The 18,131-nt window shown below is 37.2% G+C and overlaps 1 pseudogene; it reads left to right on the top strand.

Annotated features, from left to right (window-relative positions):
* LOC117659598 (cytochrome P450 2K1-like) overlaps positions 1–17,370 on the top strand; it is a 44,871-nt pseudogene extending 27,501 nt beyond the window's left edge.
* Positions 17,371–18,131: the final 761 nt, after the last annotated feature.

The raw sequence follows: 18,131 nt of genomic DNA, 5'->3' as shown, positions 1-18,131 counted from the left end.
GGAGCAGATTTTTTTTCCCCTAGCTATATTGAAAAAGCGAAATTGAATGTAAAGCAGGGTCTTTGCTGTAACGTGACAAAATGAGGCAGAGAGAGATTTCTTTTTCTTTTTCCTCACCAAAAAAGGTAGGTGCAAAACTGCAAACAATGGGAAATTTAGGGCAAAAGAGGAGGTTCAAGATTTTAAAACACAAAAGAAAAAAGCTCTATTTAACTAGGGAATTGTAATAATTGAGATACTATTAATTGTATATTGTGTTGAAAGCAGAAATGGTTAAGTTGTGGTTTGGAGGAATATATGGGGGAAATTATTTGGTTTATTATTATTGGTAAATATAATTAATTGATTTGTAAGAAATTGGATTGCATGGAAATAATTGGAATATTCATGTTCATATTGATTAATATACAAAAAAGTTAGTTATATAACTAATTGATTTATATTAAAAAGTTGAATTTGTATTAAACAACTGTATTACATAATTACATAATTAACCAATGTGAGGATGGATATAAAAATAGATGACAATGGGAAGGGGTATAATATAGAATAGAAGGGAAAAATTGAATTTGATTAAGATTAGAGATGAGGATGAAGGGTAATATTGGTTTTTTTAAAAATAGATGAGGAATAAATATGGTAAAAAGGAAATATAGAAATTGTAAATTTAATTGAAATGACTAAACACTGTGTTGGAAGAAATATCCTTCTGTGTTCTGCTCCAAGTGGGGAAAAAGACACTGGAAACATGGAGACTGCTTGGAAAGATGGTTTAATGGTGGACAGGATCACATGGCTTGAGTTCCTGAACAGAAAGGGGGCAGATACACTAAATCCTCGGATTTTTATGCTCTCTCTGGCTTTTCATTTCTTGGGGTCCCGAAAGAATATCCTGATTGGTTGTCAGACTCCCGGGGGTGGGGGTCTTAGCTAGCCTTGCTGTCTGATGGTCACATGTGCTTCCCAGGTCACATGCTTCCCAGGTCACGTGTGGTGAGTTTCGGTTGCTAGATGGGGCCCATTGTGTTAGTTTCGGTTGCTACTGTGTTGCAAATGTCCTTTGACAAAGGATTGACATTCTGCCTCTGGCCCATTAACAAAGGATGGCGGGCAGGAAGGTGGGAGCTGCTTTGTCTCTCCATTTCTCCAATGCTTCTCCATTTCTCATCCAGGGAAATATAATATTCTGCCTTTTTAATATTTCCCAAAATATTTCATTCTTCTAGGAAAGGGGTGGGTGCTAACCTCCTACAACCTCCTGTTTAAATTTGTGAACCAGCCAAATACTCTGTTCAAAGAAAATACCTTGTATGTTTGTATGTGTGTTTCTAATTATTGCTATTTATTCCTATTTGTTCTCTTTTATTCTTTAAAGTTTAACAATTCATTCTTTATCTTAATATCTTTATATTTGTTTGGGGTTGGCTTTCTTCCCTTTCATTTTTTTTATTGTACAGCAATCTTGCTCCTCAAACCTGCCACCTCTCTCTTTTCTTTCCTTCTTACTTTCTCTTCCCCCCCTCTTCTTCTCCTCCCTATTTCATCTTCCTTTCTCCTTCTCCTCCCCTCTTCCTCCCTCTCTTACCCTCACTCCTACTCTAATTTCCCTTCCCTTCCTTCATCCCTCTCTATTGCTGTATCCTTTTATGCATATGGACTACTCAGAGGGCTGAAAAAGTTATTTTTGACTGGTTCTCACACTTTTGACCAGTCCTCGAATTTACGACTGTCCTCACATTTTACGTTTTTTGCCCTATCTTATCACCATGTTGAAGAGAAGCAGTTGTGAAATGAGTGATATGGTGGTTAAGAATGCTGCACAGGCATAAATGTGAGGATGGTCATAAGTGTGAGGACCAGTCAAAAGTGCGAGGACCTGTCAGAAATGACTTTTTTTCAGCCCTCTGAGTAGTCCCTATACACATAGCCATGGCCACCCAGTCACATGACCAGCTAGCCACGCCCACCCAGTCACATGACCTCCAAGCCACGCCCACAAAATAAGCCACGCCCACAGAACCGGTAGTAAAAAAATTTAGAATGCACCCATGGTTGGGGGTCACGACAACATGAGGAACTGTATTAAAGGGTCGCGGCATTAGGAAGGTTGAGAACCACTGCTTTAGAGGATTGACTGTTTCCTTGACTTTTTTCTTGTTATTTATATGTTGAAAGAAACTTTTTAAAAATTATCTTTGACTTTTGTTGCAAGTGCTTATTCATTCTGAGCAATGGTGGGATTCAATTTTTTTAACAACCAGTTCTGTGGGCGTGGCTTAGTTGGGGGTGTGGCTAGCTGATCATGTGACCGGGTGGGTGTGGCTAGCTGGTCATGTGACCGGGTGGGCGTGGCTATGTGCATAGGGACTACTCAGAGGGCTGAAAAAAGTCATTTCTGACTGGTCCTCACACTTTTGACCTGTCCTCGCACTTATGACCATCCTCACATTTATGCCCGTTGTGGCATTCTTAACAATGTCACTCATTTCACAACTGCTTCTCTTCATTATGGTGACAAGATAGGGCAAAAACATAAAATATGAGGACAGTCGTAAGTTCGAGGACTGGTCAAAAGTGCGAGGACCAGTCAAAAATAACTTTTTCAGCCCTCTGAGTAGTCCATGTGCACAAAAGGACTACCCAGAGGGCTGAAAAAAGTGATTTCTGACAGGTCCTCGCACTTTTGACCGGTCTTCACACTTATGACTGGTCATCATTTATGCCCATTGTAGCATTCTTAACAACCGTGTCACTCATTTCACAACTGCTTCTCTTCACCATGGTGACAAGATAGGGCAAAAACGTAAAATGTGAGGACAATCGTAAGTTCGAGGACTGGTCAAAAGTTCGAGGACCAGTCAAAAATAACTTTTTCAGCCCTCTGAGTAGTCCATATGCATAAAAGGATACAGCAATAGAGAGGGATGAAGGAAGGGAAGGGAAATTAGAGTAGGAGGGAGGGTAAGAGAGGGAGGAAGAGAGGAGGAGAAGGAGAAAGGAAGAGGAAGTAGGGAGGAGAAGAAGAGGGGGGAAGAGAAAGTAAGAAGGAAAGAAAAGAGAGAGGTGGTAGGTTTGAGGAGCAAGATTGCTGTACAATAAAAAAGATGAAAGGGAAGAAAGCCAACCCCAAACAAATATAAAAATATTAAGATAAAGAATGAATTGTTAAACTTTAAAGAATAAAAAAGAACAAATATGAATAAATAACAATAGTTAGAAACACATGTAAGGTCCCAAAATACACTTGAGTCACCAGAATGCCAAAGAGAGAGACTCAAGACGAGGCTTGCAAAAAACAGATTTTATTTATGGCCAAAAACAAAATACTGGGTGGAACTATATCCAGAACATACAGATACAATGCATGCGAGGAGATAGCCACACCTTGGGGAAGGTATGGCATCCTTTTATACCCTCAGAGACGTCAGCTAGTACCCAACTCTGGCCTCCCAATCCAGGCCCGTGCATTCCTTGTTACCCTGCAAGGGGGAATAGAAACTTCCCAATTAGTCATCTTGAGCATTTCTTTGTTTACTCAATTGGCCACTTAGGCCCCCTGGCCCTGGAAAGTAGGAGTCTATCCAGATCAACATAAATTAAGACTGAGGTGTAAATTATGCCTTGGAGATACGTACCATGCTCTTAGATGGCACAAGAAAAAAACAGGGAGAAGATTGATATGGGTTCAGGTCAAATGGCAGGGACATATGTTTGACAAATACCAGATACATTACAGGCCTAATAACAGAATGTTTGTTACAGGAGATACAAATATAAAGGCATAATATATGTGATACAAATACAAAGGCATACGTGTATTACAGGAACCTAATGGTTACAGAATCTAGTATACCAGTATATCATATTCTAGTATTATTTATTATATCCTTATTATTGTTTCCCTTCACACACATACAAACATACAATGTATTTTCTTTGAACAGAGTATTTGGCCGGTTCACAAATTGAAACAGTGTTTAGTCATTTCAATTAAATTTACAATTTCTATATTTCCTTTTTGCCATATTTATTCCTCATTTATTTTTTTAAAAAACCAATATTACCCTTCATCCTCATCTCTAATCTTAATCAAATTCAATTTTTCCCTTCTATTCTATATTATACCCCTTCCCATTGTCATCTATTTTTATATCCATCCTCACATTGGTTAATTATGTAATTATGTAATACAGTTGTTTAATACAAATTCAACATTTTAATATAGATCAATTAGTTATATAACTATCTTTTTTGTATATTAATCAATATGAACATGAATATTCCAATTATTTCCATGCAATCCAATTTCTTACAAATCCATTAATTATATTTACCAATAATAATAAACCAAATAATTTCCCCCATATATTCCTCCAAACCACAACTTAACCATTTCTGCTTTCAACACAATATACAATTAATAGTATCTCAATTATTACAATTCCCTAGTTAAATAGAGCTTTTTTCTTTTGTGTTTTAAAATCTTGAACTCTCCTCTTTTGACCTAAATTTCCCATTGTTTGCACCTACCTTTTTTGGTGAGGAGAAAGAAAAAGAAAAAGAAATCTCTCTCCCTGCCTTATTTTGTCAGGTTGCAGCAGAGCCTGCTTTACTTTCAGTTTCCTTTTAGCTAGGGAAAAAAAAAATCTGCTCCAGCACTCTTTGCAGCAAGCAAAGAGCTTGCAAAACAAGAGCTTGCAAACGAGCCTGCAAAACAGCGGAGAGCAAATCAGCTGAGAGTCGGAGGCCAATCTAATCATGCTAATTAACCTATGCTGAAGCTGAAAGAGGCTGTTTTTTTCTTGCTGTTTGCTTGCAAGAAGGTAAGTGCTGCGAGGTAGAGGTCAAAGGGGGGGCCACCCTCCTTGCCACTTAGCCCCCCTGTTGCCCCCCTTTGCCTCTAGCGTCCCTCTGCTGCCCCCCTTGCCGCTTACCCCCCCAAGGCATCCCACCCCCCCCAGGGGGCGGTACCGCCCACTTTGGCAACCACTGGCTTAACTACTTTTTTTTTATTGAAAAGTTTTACAAAAAAACAAGAATTTTCTTTCCCCCCCATGTTCCCCCCACCCTTTCCCTCCCCTCATCCCACCATCCCCCCCAGACTTCTCAGAGCAAAATACAAAGTATTTCATTTAACAATCATAAACTAGATTAACCTACTTATCCTCAGACTACTAACTCCCCCCCGAAACCTTAACTCCACTATAGATAACATAATACTTCTAATACTTAATGTTCATTCATAAACTATTTGATATTTTCTTGTCTGATACTTATTTTGAATATAATCAATCCATCTTCTCCATTCCGATACGTATCTTTCTTGTGTATAGTCCTTCAAGTACGCTGAGATTTTCGCCATTTCTGCTAGATTCGTTACTTTCAGTATCCACTCTTCAATAGTACGCAAAGAGTCCTTCTTCCAATATTGCGCTACCAACAGCCTAGCTGCTGATATTAAGTTCAAAATCAATTTAGTCTCTGATACTGTACAGTCCATAGTTATACCCAATAGAAACAATTGAGGAGTAAATTTCAACCTTCTTTTCAGAATATTCTGCATCACCCACCAATTTTTTATCCAAAATGCCTTGATTTTCTTACAGGTCCACCATATATGATAATAGGTTGCATCATTACATTCACATCTCCAACATTTAGCTTGCAAATTCGAGTACATACATGATAATTTTTTAGGATCTAAGTGCCATCTATAAAACATTTTATAAAAATTCTCTCTCAAATTTTGTGCTTGCGTAAATTTAACATTTCTGACCGAAATCTTTTCCCACGTTTCCATCATCACTGGTTCCTGAAAGTTTTGTGCCCATTTTATCATACAATCCTTAACCAATTCCGTTTCTGAATCTATTTCCAATAATGCATTATACAACCTTTTAATATGCATCTGACTTTGATCTCTAATCTGTTTCACCAGATTTTCCTCATTTTGCATAACACCAAATTTTGGATCTTCCCTCCATCTAGCTTGAAGCTGACCATACTGAAACCAAGTATAAATTATCCCTTCTTCTTTTAATTCATCTAAAGATTTCAGTTGCAACTTACCCCTTTCCAAAAAAAGAAGCTCTTTATAAGTAATCACCTCTGTTTTTTGCTCTATACTTATATTTTCTATTGCATGTCTGGGATTTGCCCATATGGGTATCTTATAATTTAGTTTATATTGGTACTTTTTCCAAACCCTCAACAACGCATTTCTAAGTATATGACCCTTAAACACTTTATCCACTTTTTTTTCATATAACAAATAAGCATGCCATCCATATAACAAATCATAATCTTCTATGTTTAACATTCTTTCTTCAGTTAAGTTAAACCAATCACTAATTTGTGATAAAGCAGCTGCTTCATAATACAATCTTAAGTTAGGCATTTTAAAACCTCCTCTCTCACGTATATCCTGTATAATTTTCAGTTTCACTCTTGGTTTCTTCCCAGCCCAGATGAAAGTATTAACCCCTTTCTGCCATTCCATCAAATTTCCATCTTTCTTAAGCACTGGTATCATTTGAAACAAAAATAAAAACCTAGGTAGTACATTCATTTTTATTGCTGCTATCCTTCCCAGTAATGATAGTTGTAACTTTTTCCAATTTTCCATTTCTTTCTGTACTTTTTGCCAAAGAATTTCATAATTATTTTTAAACAATTTCGTGTTTGAGGCTGCAATATATACTCCTAGATACTTAACCTTTTTAACTATTTCAAACCCCGTTATTCTCCCTAAGTCTTCTCTTTGAGTTATGGACATATTTTTAGTTATCATCTTTGTCTTATGTAGATTTACTTTAAATCCAGATACTTTGCCATATTGAGCTACTATGTCCAACATATAGGGAGCCGCTTCTATAGGTTGAGATAAAGTAACAACCAGGTCATCTGCAAACGCTCTTAATTTATAATCCTGCTGTCTAATTACAATTTCTTTTATTTTATCAGTCACGTAACTTATTCAACAAAACTTCTAAAGTTAAAATAAACAACAACGGCGACAAGGGACAACCCTGCCTAGTACCTTTCTCAATTTTAAACACATCTGTTAAACCTCCATTAACTATTATTTGTGCTGTTTGTTCCTGATATATTGCTTTAATTGAATGTATAAAATACTCCCCAAAATGCATTTTTTTTATTATCTTAAACAGAAATTGCCAATTCAATCGATCAAATGCTTTCTCTGCATCCAAAAATATGAACGCTGCAGGGACCTGGTTGTTTTTTTCCAAATATTCCAATAAGTTTATAATTTGTCTAACATTATATTTCATTTGCCTCCCTTTTATAAAGCCTGATTGATCATTATGAATTGTTTGTTGCATAACTGGCATTAGTCTATTCGCTAATATCTTAGCAAAAATTTTATAATCCGTGTTCAAAAGTGAAATTGGCCTAAAATTTTCAGATTTAGTACAATTTTGATCTTCCTTCAGGATCAGTGAAACAAAAGCTGTTCGCCAAGAGGGTGGGACTCCTCCCCCTAATTGAATTTTACAAAATAGAACTCTAAGCGGTTCTACCATTTCAAGCTGTAAATTCTTATAATAAACAGCTGTTAATCCATCTGTTCCCGGAGCTTTCCCTATTTTTAATTGCTTAATTGCATCAGTAATCTCATCAGAAGTTATTGGTTGATTCAATCCTTCCCTCTGTTCCAACGTTAATTCAGGAATATTCCCTTCCTTTAAGTATCTATCTATGTCTATACCTTGTATTGAGTCACTAGCATATAACTTTGTATAAAATTCTAAAAAAGCCTTTTTGATCATATTCTGTTGGTAAACTTGCTTACTTCTAAATTCTATCTTACCAATGACTTGTGATTTCTGTTTTTTCCTCAACATGTAGGCCAACCACCTATCTGGTTTATTGGCATTACAAAATGTATTATGTTTAGCATATTGTAAGCTAGTTGCCACCTGATCAGCCATTAACATATTAAATTGCCCTCGTAGTATATTTATTGTTTCTTTTACTTTCTTGTCTCCTGGATTAAATATAAGTAATTGTTCTTTCTTTTTTATTTCTTCCTCTATCTCTTTCCACTTCTTTTGTTGTTTTAGTCTATATTTATTATTCATATGTATTAACATACCCCTCATATAAGCCTTACTAGCATCCCAGACCATTTCCATAGAAGTACCCTTATTCATATTAATAACAAAAAATTCTTTCATTTGTTTTTTAAGCTCTTTCACATTTTCTTCATATCTAAATAAATTTTCATTTAACCTCCAAGACCTCCTTTCTCCCCTCTCCTGTTCAAATTCCACCCAAACCGGACTGTGATCAGTTAAAGTTCTTGGACATATCTTCGTCTTCTTCACCCTGGAAATAAAATCATTTGTGGTTAGTATAAAATCAATCCTGGAGAAGGATTGATGTCTATCAGAAAAAAAAGTAAAGTCTCTTTCCTCCACATTACGTTCTCTCCAAATATCTCTCAGTTCTATATCTTCCATCATATCAAAAAAAGATTTAGGTAATTTTGCACGTGTTGAGATCTTTGATAAACTTCTTTTATCTTTCTGTGTGTCTATTACTCCATTCCAGTCACCCATTAATATAAAAGATTTATAGTCCCATTGTATTATTTTAGTATGTAAAAATTTATAAAACTTGTCTTGTTGCTGATTAGGGGCATATATTCCAATAAAAAGCATTTTTCCAGTCTGTGTTGATAATTCAATTGCAATATATCTTCCTTGATCATCTGCCTCAATTAAATTAGCTGATAGTCCTTTCCTTACATATATGACTAGCCCATTTTTCTTCTCTGGCGCTGATGCCACAAAATGTGTACCTAATCTTGAATTTATCAAATATTTTTGGTCTAATAATCTAATATGTGTTTCTTGCAAGCAAATAACATCATTGTTAAATTGTTTCAAGTAGTGAAATACTTTCTTTCTTTTTTGTGGTGAATTTAGGCCATTGACATTCCAAGATAGGAATTTAGTTGTCATCTTTAGCCTTTTGAAGCCGTATGAGCATCAGCTGAAGCTCCTCCTCCACCTTACTCTTCGGCCTAGCCCCCCCCCCCACTGCTTCTGTTTTTTGAACTTCTTGAGATAAATCTTGAGATTGTTGCCTTTTTTATTGTTGTTGTTGAAGTTTATAAGTTGATCGGATCAGTCGTTGTACTTTCAGCTCTCCCTTCTTAGGTGGTTCCAAAGTTGGGGGTAAACCCCCAAGATCCAAATCTTCTTCCATGATAATTCCTCCAGCTGCAACTTCAGCATAAGTTTGTATCTGTTTTCCATTTTTTTCTTGTTGTAACATCTCCATTTTCTCCCCCCCCCCGGTGAGGGTGGGTATCCAGCCTTTAAAACATTTACATAAAAGTCTTTTGCCTTCCAGACTGTGTTTAACTTTCTCCATTATAAGTCACTATTAGACCAATTGGAACGTCCCATCTGTATGCCACTTGTTGATTTCTCAGCTCATTTACCAAAAAGCCAAAGTCTTTTCTACTTCTCAGTATCTTTGGAGGAATCTCTTTCAAAACCACCACCTCTTGCTCAGCCACCTGAACTTTATTCTTGTAGGAAGCTTGTAAAATATCATTTCTGATCTTCCTGGTTGTAAAATAAATCACTACATCTCTTGGCAGCTGTCTTTGTTTTGCCAGCCAGGAATTAACCCTGTAAATTTTATCAATTTGGCTTGCCACATCTTCTGGTCTTTCTTTAATTATCTCTGCAATAGCAGCAGCACAAATATCTTTTAAATTTTCTTTGCTATTTTCTTTCAGGCCTCTCAATCTCAAAGCAAACTCCATGGACCTGTATTGTAACATTACCAATTCATCATCCACTTTCTCTGTTCTGGTCATAACATCTCCCATTTTGCTTTCCAAATTTAAATTGGCTTCATTAATTTCTTCAACTTTCCCATCAAGCTGGATAACAAGGTTTGACAATCCTGATACAGCATAAACAATATCATCTCTTATTTCATTGTGTTTCTCTGCAACCACTTCCTTAATTGATCTTATATCCTCCTCAACTTTCTTTAATTTCCCTTCCACAAGTAATGTTAAATTATTCATTGCTGTTGCTTGATTATTCATGGCTTCTTTTATAAATTCTTTAAAATCATTAAGTGCTGCCTCCTGACTCTGACTCTGACTCTGTAAATCAGCCGGAAGTTGTGCTTTCTGTGTCACCACTGACACAATTGGAGAACCTCCCCCTCCTTTAACAACTCCTGGTTTCACTTGTTTAAAAGCCATTTTTTTCCCTTTTTAAAGAGATCTTTTTTTTTCAAAGCCACAAAGTCCCTTAAACAACTTTAAAATGTTTGTAATTTATAGTCTCTAATTTATCAGGCAGGATAGTTTTTTTTTCTCCACAAGCTCTCACTTCCCAGCAGTTAATAAGCAACTAATCCACTCTCCCAGTGCAAAGTTCTCAATAAGCACTTTCATTTCTGGCTTTCACTTTCAAAACCATAACAAAGACGCCATCTTCAGCCTCCAGCTCAATGAAATTCAGTTTGAAACAAAGTAACTTCGGAGTTAAGCTCTGTACTTTTAAAGCTTGTTCTCCTGTTTCTCCTGTTCTCCTGCCTGCGCTTGTAATCAGTCAAACTCACTTTTGAGAGCAGGATCGGATCGCGGCTTCTCGCTCTGCTTTCGCAGAGTCGTCCTGGCTTCGGAGCTTCTTGGCGGGCTGGCTGGGGAGCTCTCACCCTCCAAGCCTCTGGAAATATTCCAGAGGGCTTTCGGGGAGCTCTACTCTCACCCATTGGCTCTCCTTTCCTTCTTTTCCCGAAGGGGAGGTTTTTCAGCCACCAGACAGCCAGTTTGCGCTGTCAAAGCGGCTTTTATGAAGACACAGGGCTGGCGGTCTAAAAAGACCGTCCACGAAGCCTGCGGTGCCGACCGGAAGCCCACTGGCTTAACTACTTAACAACCGGTTCTACCAAAGTAGAATCCCACCACTGGGTCTACCCATTTATATTTGCAGGCACCGATCTACTCATTTGTTTTCTTTTAACACTGATCAGCTGTAGAGCGGCCCTTTGAAGCCCCGCGGCAGCTGCAAGGCCAATAAAATTATATAAAAACACCAAACCGTTTGTTAAATTGCTGGCTCACCCATCCCTCGCCCAGTGGTGAGGAGGGGCGGGGCAAGGGGCGGGGCGAGCCAGCAATTTAACAAATGGTTCGGCCAAACCACCTAGAACCGGCAGAATCCCATCAGTGATTCTGAGCCTTTGCTTTTCTGACTTTATCTTTGCAGATTTGGGCTATCTGCTGATATTCTGCCTTCTTTATGTGCCCCTCTTTCCATTTTTTGTATTTGTCCTTTTTGTCTTTCAGTTTATCAAAGGGATCTTTGTGCAACCATGTTGGTTTCTTCTTGAATTTCTTTTTATTTTTCAGTGGTATTGTGTTGGACTGGATTTTTATGATCATATTTTTCAGAGTTTCCCATGCTCCTTGAGTTGATTTTCCCTTTTGAATTTTTATCCATGGAATTTTTCTTAGATTCTCTTTGAGTTTGTTAAAATCAGTTCTTTTAAAGTTTATGACAGTGGTTAGATTATATTCTATTCCTAGTGTTTGCATTATATTGAGTTCCAATATGACGTGATCATCCTCACTCAAGGTTCCGGCAACTTTAACTCCCTCTATAACGTCTTATCTATCAGCAAGAATTAGGTCTAGTACAGCTTTTCCTCTAGCTCACTCCTCTACCTTTTGGATGACAAAGTTGTCAGCTAAGTTGGTTAGGAATCTGTTCGATCTCCCACTTGCTGCAGAGTTTGTCTCCCATTTGATATCAGAGTAGTTAAAGTCTCCCATTACTGAGTGATGGTTTTGAAGCACAACCTAATTGCTTAGTGATGGCAATCCCTTCATTTCCAACTGCCATTGTAAACTAAATTGAAGTGGTTGTTAGGTGATGACTTCCTCACAACTTCCTTTGGCTTCCAACATCCAAAGCCAGGGGAGAAGCCACAGGAAGTTGCCCATCCCAGGAGGCTTCCAAGCAGCCAGAAGCTCCTTCTGGGTGTGGGATGACATGCAGGGGTATGTAAGTGGCTGGAGCAGCTTAGTGCAAGCACAGAATGACTTGGAATGATTGCTACCAGATGGGGAGAGACTGAGGGTGGGCAAGAGATTGTGAGGAAGGCATAGCATGGTTTGGGGAAAATGCTCAGGAACACATGGGGAGGGTGCAAGGGAGGGGGAGTCAAGGCTTGGGAAGGAGTGTGGTGTTGTGCTGAGGGGCAAATGGAGAGATTTACCCCAGAAAATCCATGCTGGCTTCCCATTATCTTTATGGAGGAAACAGCAAGGAAGATTGCAAAAGGCAAGCACATAATCACAGCCACTGAACTATAGTAAGTGCTAAATCATGGCTGCCAAGTACCCAAAGCAGGATCATGTAATTGTGGGACTGCTCAGATGGTTGGAACTAAAAGAATTGGTTACAACCACCATTTGTTTACTATCATTTTAACTTGAAATGCTCCAGGAATGAATGATCATAAGTTAAAGACTATTTGTAAGTGGTACATACGTGACATATTCAGGATGCCTATATTTTGCTTTAGTTTGTTTAATAAGGTTTTATATAAGCAGAAATCTCAAGTCTAGATTTAATTATGCTCATAATCACTGAAACTATATTGATAGCCCATTATAAATAATATTTCTAAGATTTAGTACAGATAAGCACAACATTGTACTCCAGTTCTTGTGAACTACAACTGTCACAATCTCCTAACACTGGAAATTTGGAGGCCACTATAACATCTGTTCATGTATGTAGATTATAGAAATACATTGAATTTTGTTGATACCTTTTCTTTATACTCTTCAGGAGAATAAGACGTCAACATATAGTTATTTCCATAATGATAACCTTAAAGCTCTTGTAGATAACCTATTTGGTGCTGGCATGGATACAACCTCAAACACTTTGTACTGGACCTTACTCCTAATGATGAAGTATCCAGAAGTTCAGAGTAAGCAGTTTTCATTTGACTGAATTTCAATAAAAATATATAATTATCTAACAAATAACAAGGGGTGGGAGAATCACAAGAAAGAATAAGTTGCCTTTCCTATTTATATTTGAAGAAATTAATGTGATGTGAGAGTGAATATAAGATGTCACCATAAGAAGGACTCACACATGTACCTTCAGATATTTCTGAGAGTTGCACCAGCCACAGAATGTGTATTATGCATCTATCACCTCCCATTACTGTTGAATATGAGCTAAGACCAAAGACAGATTTTATAATTACCTTCCAAATAACAAGGTGTGGGAGAATAAGCAAGAATGAGTTACCCTATCCATTTATATTAATGTGATGTAAGAGTGAATATAAGATGTCATCATAAGAAGGACTCACACATGTACCTTCAGAGATTTTGGAAAGGTGCACCAGCCACAGAATGTGGATTATGCACCTATCACCTCCCATTACTGTTGAATATGAGCTAAGACTGAAGACAGATTTTTGCTAAGAATGATATATTCCACTCATAAAGCTACCTTAATTAATTTGTTCTACTTCACTAAGCATTTCATAAAATAAGACATATAGTGAATAAAAGAAGAAAAAATTATAAGCATAGATCACAAATGGTTATCTTTGGATCTCTACTATGAATTGGAATTTCTCTACTCTACTTGGAATTTTGGCATAAATTCCCATTTAAAGCAAAATTGAAATTATGGAATCATCTTTATGTGATCCTATTTTCCCAGACAAAGTCCAAGAAGAAATTGCAAAAGAGATTGGGGTTCGTCAGCCAAGGACAGAAGACCGATTCAAAATGCCTTACACCAATGCAGTAATTCATGAAATTCAAAGGTTTGCTGATATTGTTCCAACCAATTTGCCCCATGCAACCACCAAGGACATAACTTTCAAAGGCTTCTTCATTCCCAAGGTGATTGCTGTGAAATAATCCCATTGTTAATGTTCCAATCTTACTTTGTACAGTATAAACAATTTATGACCATAATTGAGCCCACAATTTTAATCATAAGTCATGATGGACATAAAGTGCATCACCATGTGACCACGCCCAATTTTATGACCTTTTGTCTGGCACTCATTAAGCAAACATTGGGGTCCTAAAGTGAATGTTGTGGTCATTAAGTGGACCCAGTATTCACCGTAGCACATTTTTGGCGAGAAACTGAAAGTAAATGCCTGTTTCTAGCAAAAACATAAATTGTAGCCATATGATTATGGGAGGCTTCAAACAACCATAAATGTGATCTGGTTGCCAAGTACCCAAAATATGGCTACATGACCATGCTGGGTGGGAAGCCCAGGACATTGGAACTTCTAATCTGGGTTGTTTTTCAGGGTCTTTTGTTAAGTGTAACCAGTTGCTAAGTGACCGGTTGTAAATCGAGGATTCACTGTAAGTAAAATGCAGTTTTAAATCCTGTTGAACACTGAATGGACCTGATAATCTATTTGCTTCTTTATGTTCCTGATGACTTTCAACAGTAATTTATGTACCTTATGTAATTTATGTTCATCATTAGTACACAGGTCTCTTTGAAAATCCATTTTTTTTCATATTCAAAAACAAAGTTCTTTCTATCTCCTATAAATCTGTCAATTGACTATAGACTAGTGATAAATGTGACCACCCTTTTCTAATTCTTCTCTTGTTTCTCACTTAAACTCTTTCAGTTAAAGTTAATAAATCAATGTCAACAAATTATGTGTAACTGCCACTTCTCTTCTTTAAAAAATGTTTATGTAATAAATCCTTCCATTCCGCACCATTCAGTCAGAACTGAAGAAGTATCTTGGATGAGAAGCAAAATGTCTTCTAGCAAAACATTGTCATTTCAAAGGGCCAATAAAATAGATTAGGTGGACATTTTACCAAAACCTTTTCTGATCACAATCCAGTTAATTTAACAGTTAAAACAAAACTATTTTTTTAAAATGGAGACTAATTGATGCAATACTTCAAAAAGAATGGATTGGGGACTATTGTAAGTTTTTTTTTATAATCATTTGGATAAAGGTATGGGGGTAAAGACTATGGCATCAGCAAAGCTACAGCTGAGGGTATTTTATTCACTATAATTCACAAGAAAAAATGCACAGTAGATTAGAAGAATTTTTTTAAAAGATGAATTACAGAAAGCCCCAACAGACTCCACTATTTTATATCAAATTCAGTTTTTATAATCATCATCTATGTTAACTGTGAGAGAAATAGTAACTAAATTAAAATATATGTAGCAGAAAAGTTTTGAATTTGCTAAGAAATCAGGGAAATTGCTGTCTTATAAATTGAGAAAGGAGTGTTATGACTGTACAGGTGTGGCATATACAGGTGTGGCTCTGTAAAATAAAAGACAGAATCTAGGTTTTTGTGTGATGATATATTTATTCAGCTGAACAAAGACAGGTCCCTCTGAAGGGGAAGGAACCCAGAGCATAGTGCAAGGCAGATATTTATACATTTTCTTTACTTTACTTTCATTTCATTACATAATATGCAGCTGGCATCCTATAGATAAGATATGGAAAAGAATGGTATAGAACATTTAATGAAGAAACTGAAGCATTTGGGCATATTCAATGGTTTTAAAATTAATCAAAAGAACAAAAAAATGTTGACTAAAATATGAGACAAAAGGATGAAAAAATAGAGAAGAAAGTTAAATATCTAGGGATCACACTGACCAATATGATTTGTATGTTGTTTTACAAAAACTATTCTAAAACATAGAATGATGTTTAAAAGGACTTAGCGAGGTGGGACATATTATTGTTGTTATTGGGTAAAACTTTGGTTATTAAGATGAATGTTTTAAACAAGATGTTACTTTTATTTCAAACTATATTAATGTTGTCAATTAATTTACTTTTTAAACAATAGCATAAAGCTTCATTATAATATTTTCTACAACAATGTGTTAAATGGAAAATACTCTTCTTTATGTAATTTCAATGTTTAGGGTATGTACATCATTCCATTGCTGACCTCTGTGCTCCATGATGAATCCCAGTGGGAGAAACCTCATGAATTCTACCCTGAACATTTTCTTGACTCTGAAGGAAAATTTGTGAAGAGGGATGCATTCATGCCTTTCTCTGCAGATAACATCACTCTGTATATGTGAAAAGCTATCCTGGAAAAAGTTTCAATGCAACAGGATAGTTAGAAAGATTCATTATTTCCTTTAAGATTATAATTATTCCTTTGAGGCAATGTGACTATGGAAAGCCATGTAAAATAGTTTAAGAAGCCAAAAAAACCTCACCTTTTTTGCCATCTATGTTTTCTTCCAGGTCAGAGAGTATGTGCTGGTAAGAACCTTGCCAAAATGGAGCTCTTCCTTTTCTTTACCAACCTCCTCCAGAGATTTACCTTCCAACCATCTTCAGGAACATCTAAAGATGATCTGGACCTGACTCCTGCTCTTGGACTTACCACCCCTCCCATGCCTTACAAAACCTGTGCTGTCTTATCTTGATCTGACAGGGAAAAAACTAATAATAAGCTGTTTTTCCAACTTTTAAATGGCTTTACTTTGACAGAGAGGTAAAATCTGATAACCTGATTCCATATTATGTTTTATTCACTATATTTATTTCTATCCTGCCTTTTATTACTTTTACAAGTAACTAAAGGCAATGCATATATCCAACACACCATTTTACACTTTTTCCCCCCAAACGTCTTTGGGCTTTGAAGAGACTGGCCCAAAGTAACCCCAGCAGGTTTACATGGATAAGGCGGGACTAGAACTCACAGTTTCCTGGTGATTAGCCCAAAGTCACTCAGCTAGATTTCATTGCTAAAATGGGGCTTGAACTCACAAACTCCTTCTTTTTAGCCTGGTATTTTAACCAGTGGACCAAACTGGCTGTCTATTGTTTAGGTCTCTATTGTTGTCAAAAAGCTGAATAGCAATGATCTATAGGCATATAAAATATAGGTTCTGATGGGGAGAAATAGTAGGAAATCATGAAAAGCAGTGTTTTGTGCAGGGGTAGGTTCTACTTACCTTTACTATCAGTTCGCATCGCACCCGCATGCGCTCTTCTGCACATGAGCAGAAGCTTCTGCTCATGCGCAGATCACCTATGATGGCATCCGGGTCAGTGGGCAGATCCTCCCGCTGGTTTTACTACTGTTCTTGCAAACTGGTTCAAACTAGGGGAAACCCACCACTGGTTTTGTATCATTGTTACTCAATTTTTCTTTGGGGGCCATTTGTTTCCTTTGGCTTTTACTATTTTTTTTTCTCCTTTATGTTTCTGTTTAAAATTTTTTGTCTCTTTTGCTTAGTCCTAATTGTAAATGTATATATTTGCTTTGTAAACCTAGTTGTCAATTCTATTATGTCTCCAAAAACCAATAAAATAATATTATTAGTAGCAGCATCCGCAACAGTTGAGGAGATATTATTACCTATATCAGGAAATTCCATGGGACCTCCAGCCGCATATCAGGGGATTGTCAGGGGCAGGGGGGGTTCTTGTCGATACCAATGGCACAGAACCGAATGCAGCATGACCTAACATCTCTTTGCCCAACACATCTGGAGGAGATCCCACAAGGCAAGCATCTGTCAAGGTTCCGAGTAATGAACCCAACCAATTCAACAACTCAGACTTTTAGCTTTCTCAAAAAACTGCTTTATTGAGTACATCATTTCGGCACAGTTGAAAAACAAACCAGCTCTGGCTATTTCTCACATTTTCAATATAATTAAAGATTCGACAGCTCCGTCCCTCCTTGTCACAGGACATGTTGTCCAATTAGGTGTTCTGGCATCTCCTTGGTAACCACTCCCAGTCTCTGGCCAGCACCTGATAGGATGACCTTGGCTCCCACGGAATATTCCAAAGCTCCTCCTCCCCCCAAAGTGTATCAAGCTGAGAAACGGAGAAAATGGCTCCAACAGGCCCAATCTATTTCAAAGTTGACAGTGTCATTAAATGGGGTCAATGTCATCCATTCTGAACAAGACACCCGCCCCCCAGAGCTGATGCAGGACTTATATGAGACAAACCCCACTTTAGAGGAGGCTATAATTGCTGATGATGATCTCTCAGCCCAACGTAACAACCTTATACCTTCCTCTTGTCAAAAT

This window comes from Pantherophis guttatus, chromosome 1 (genome assembly GCF_059756535.1).
Source record: "Pantherophis guttatus breed Tessera chromosome 1, ASM5975653v1, whole genome shotgun sequence".
Taxonomy (NCBI): domain Eukaryota; kingdom Metazoa; phylum Chordata; class Lepidosauria; order Squamata; family Colubridae; genus Pantherophis; species Pantherophis guttatus.
Note: the sequence above shows the minus strand (reverse complement) of the source record. Positions and strands in the feature narration are given on the sequence as shown.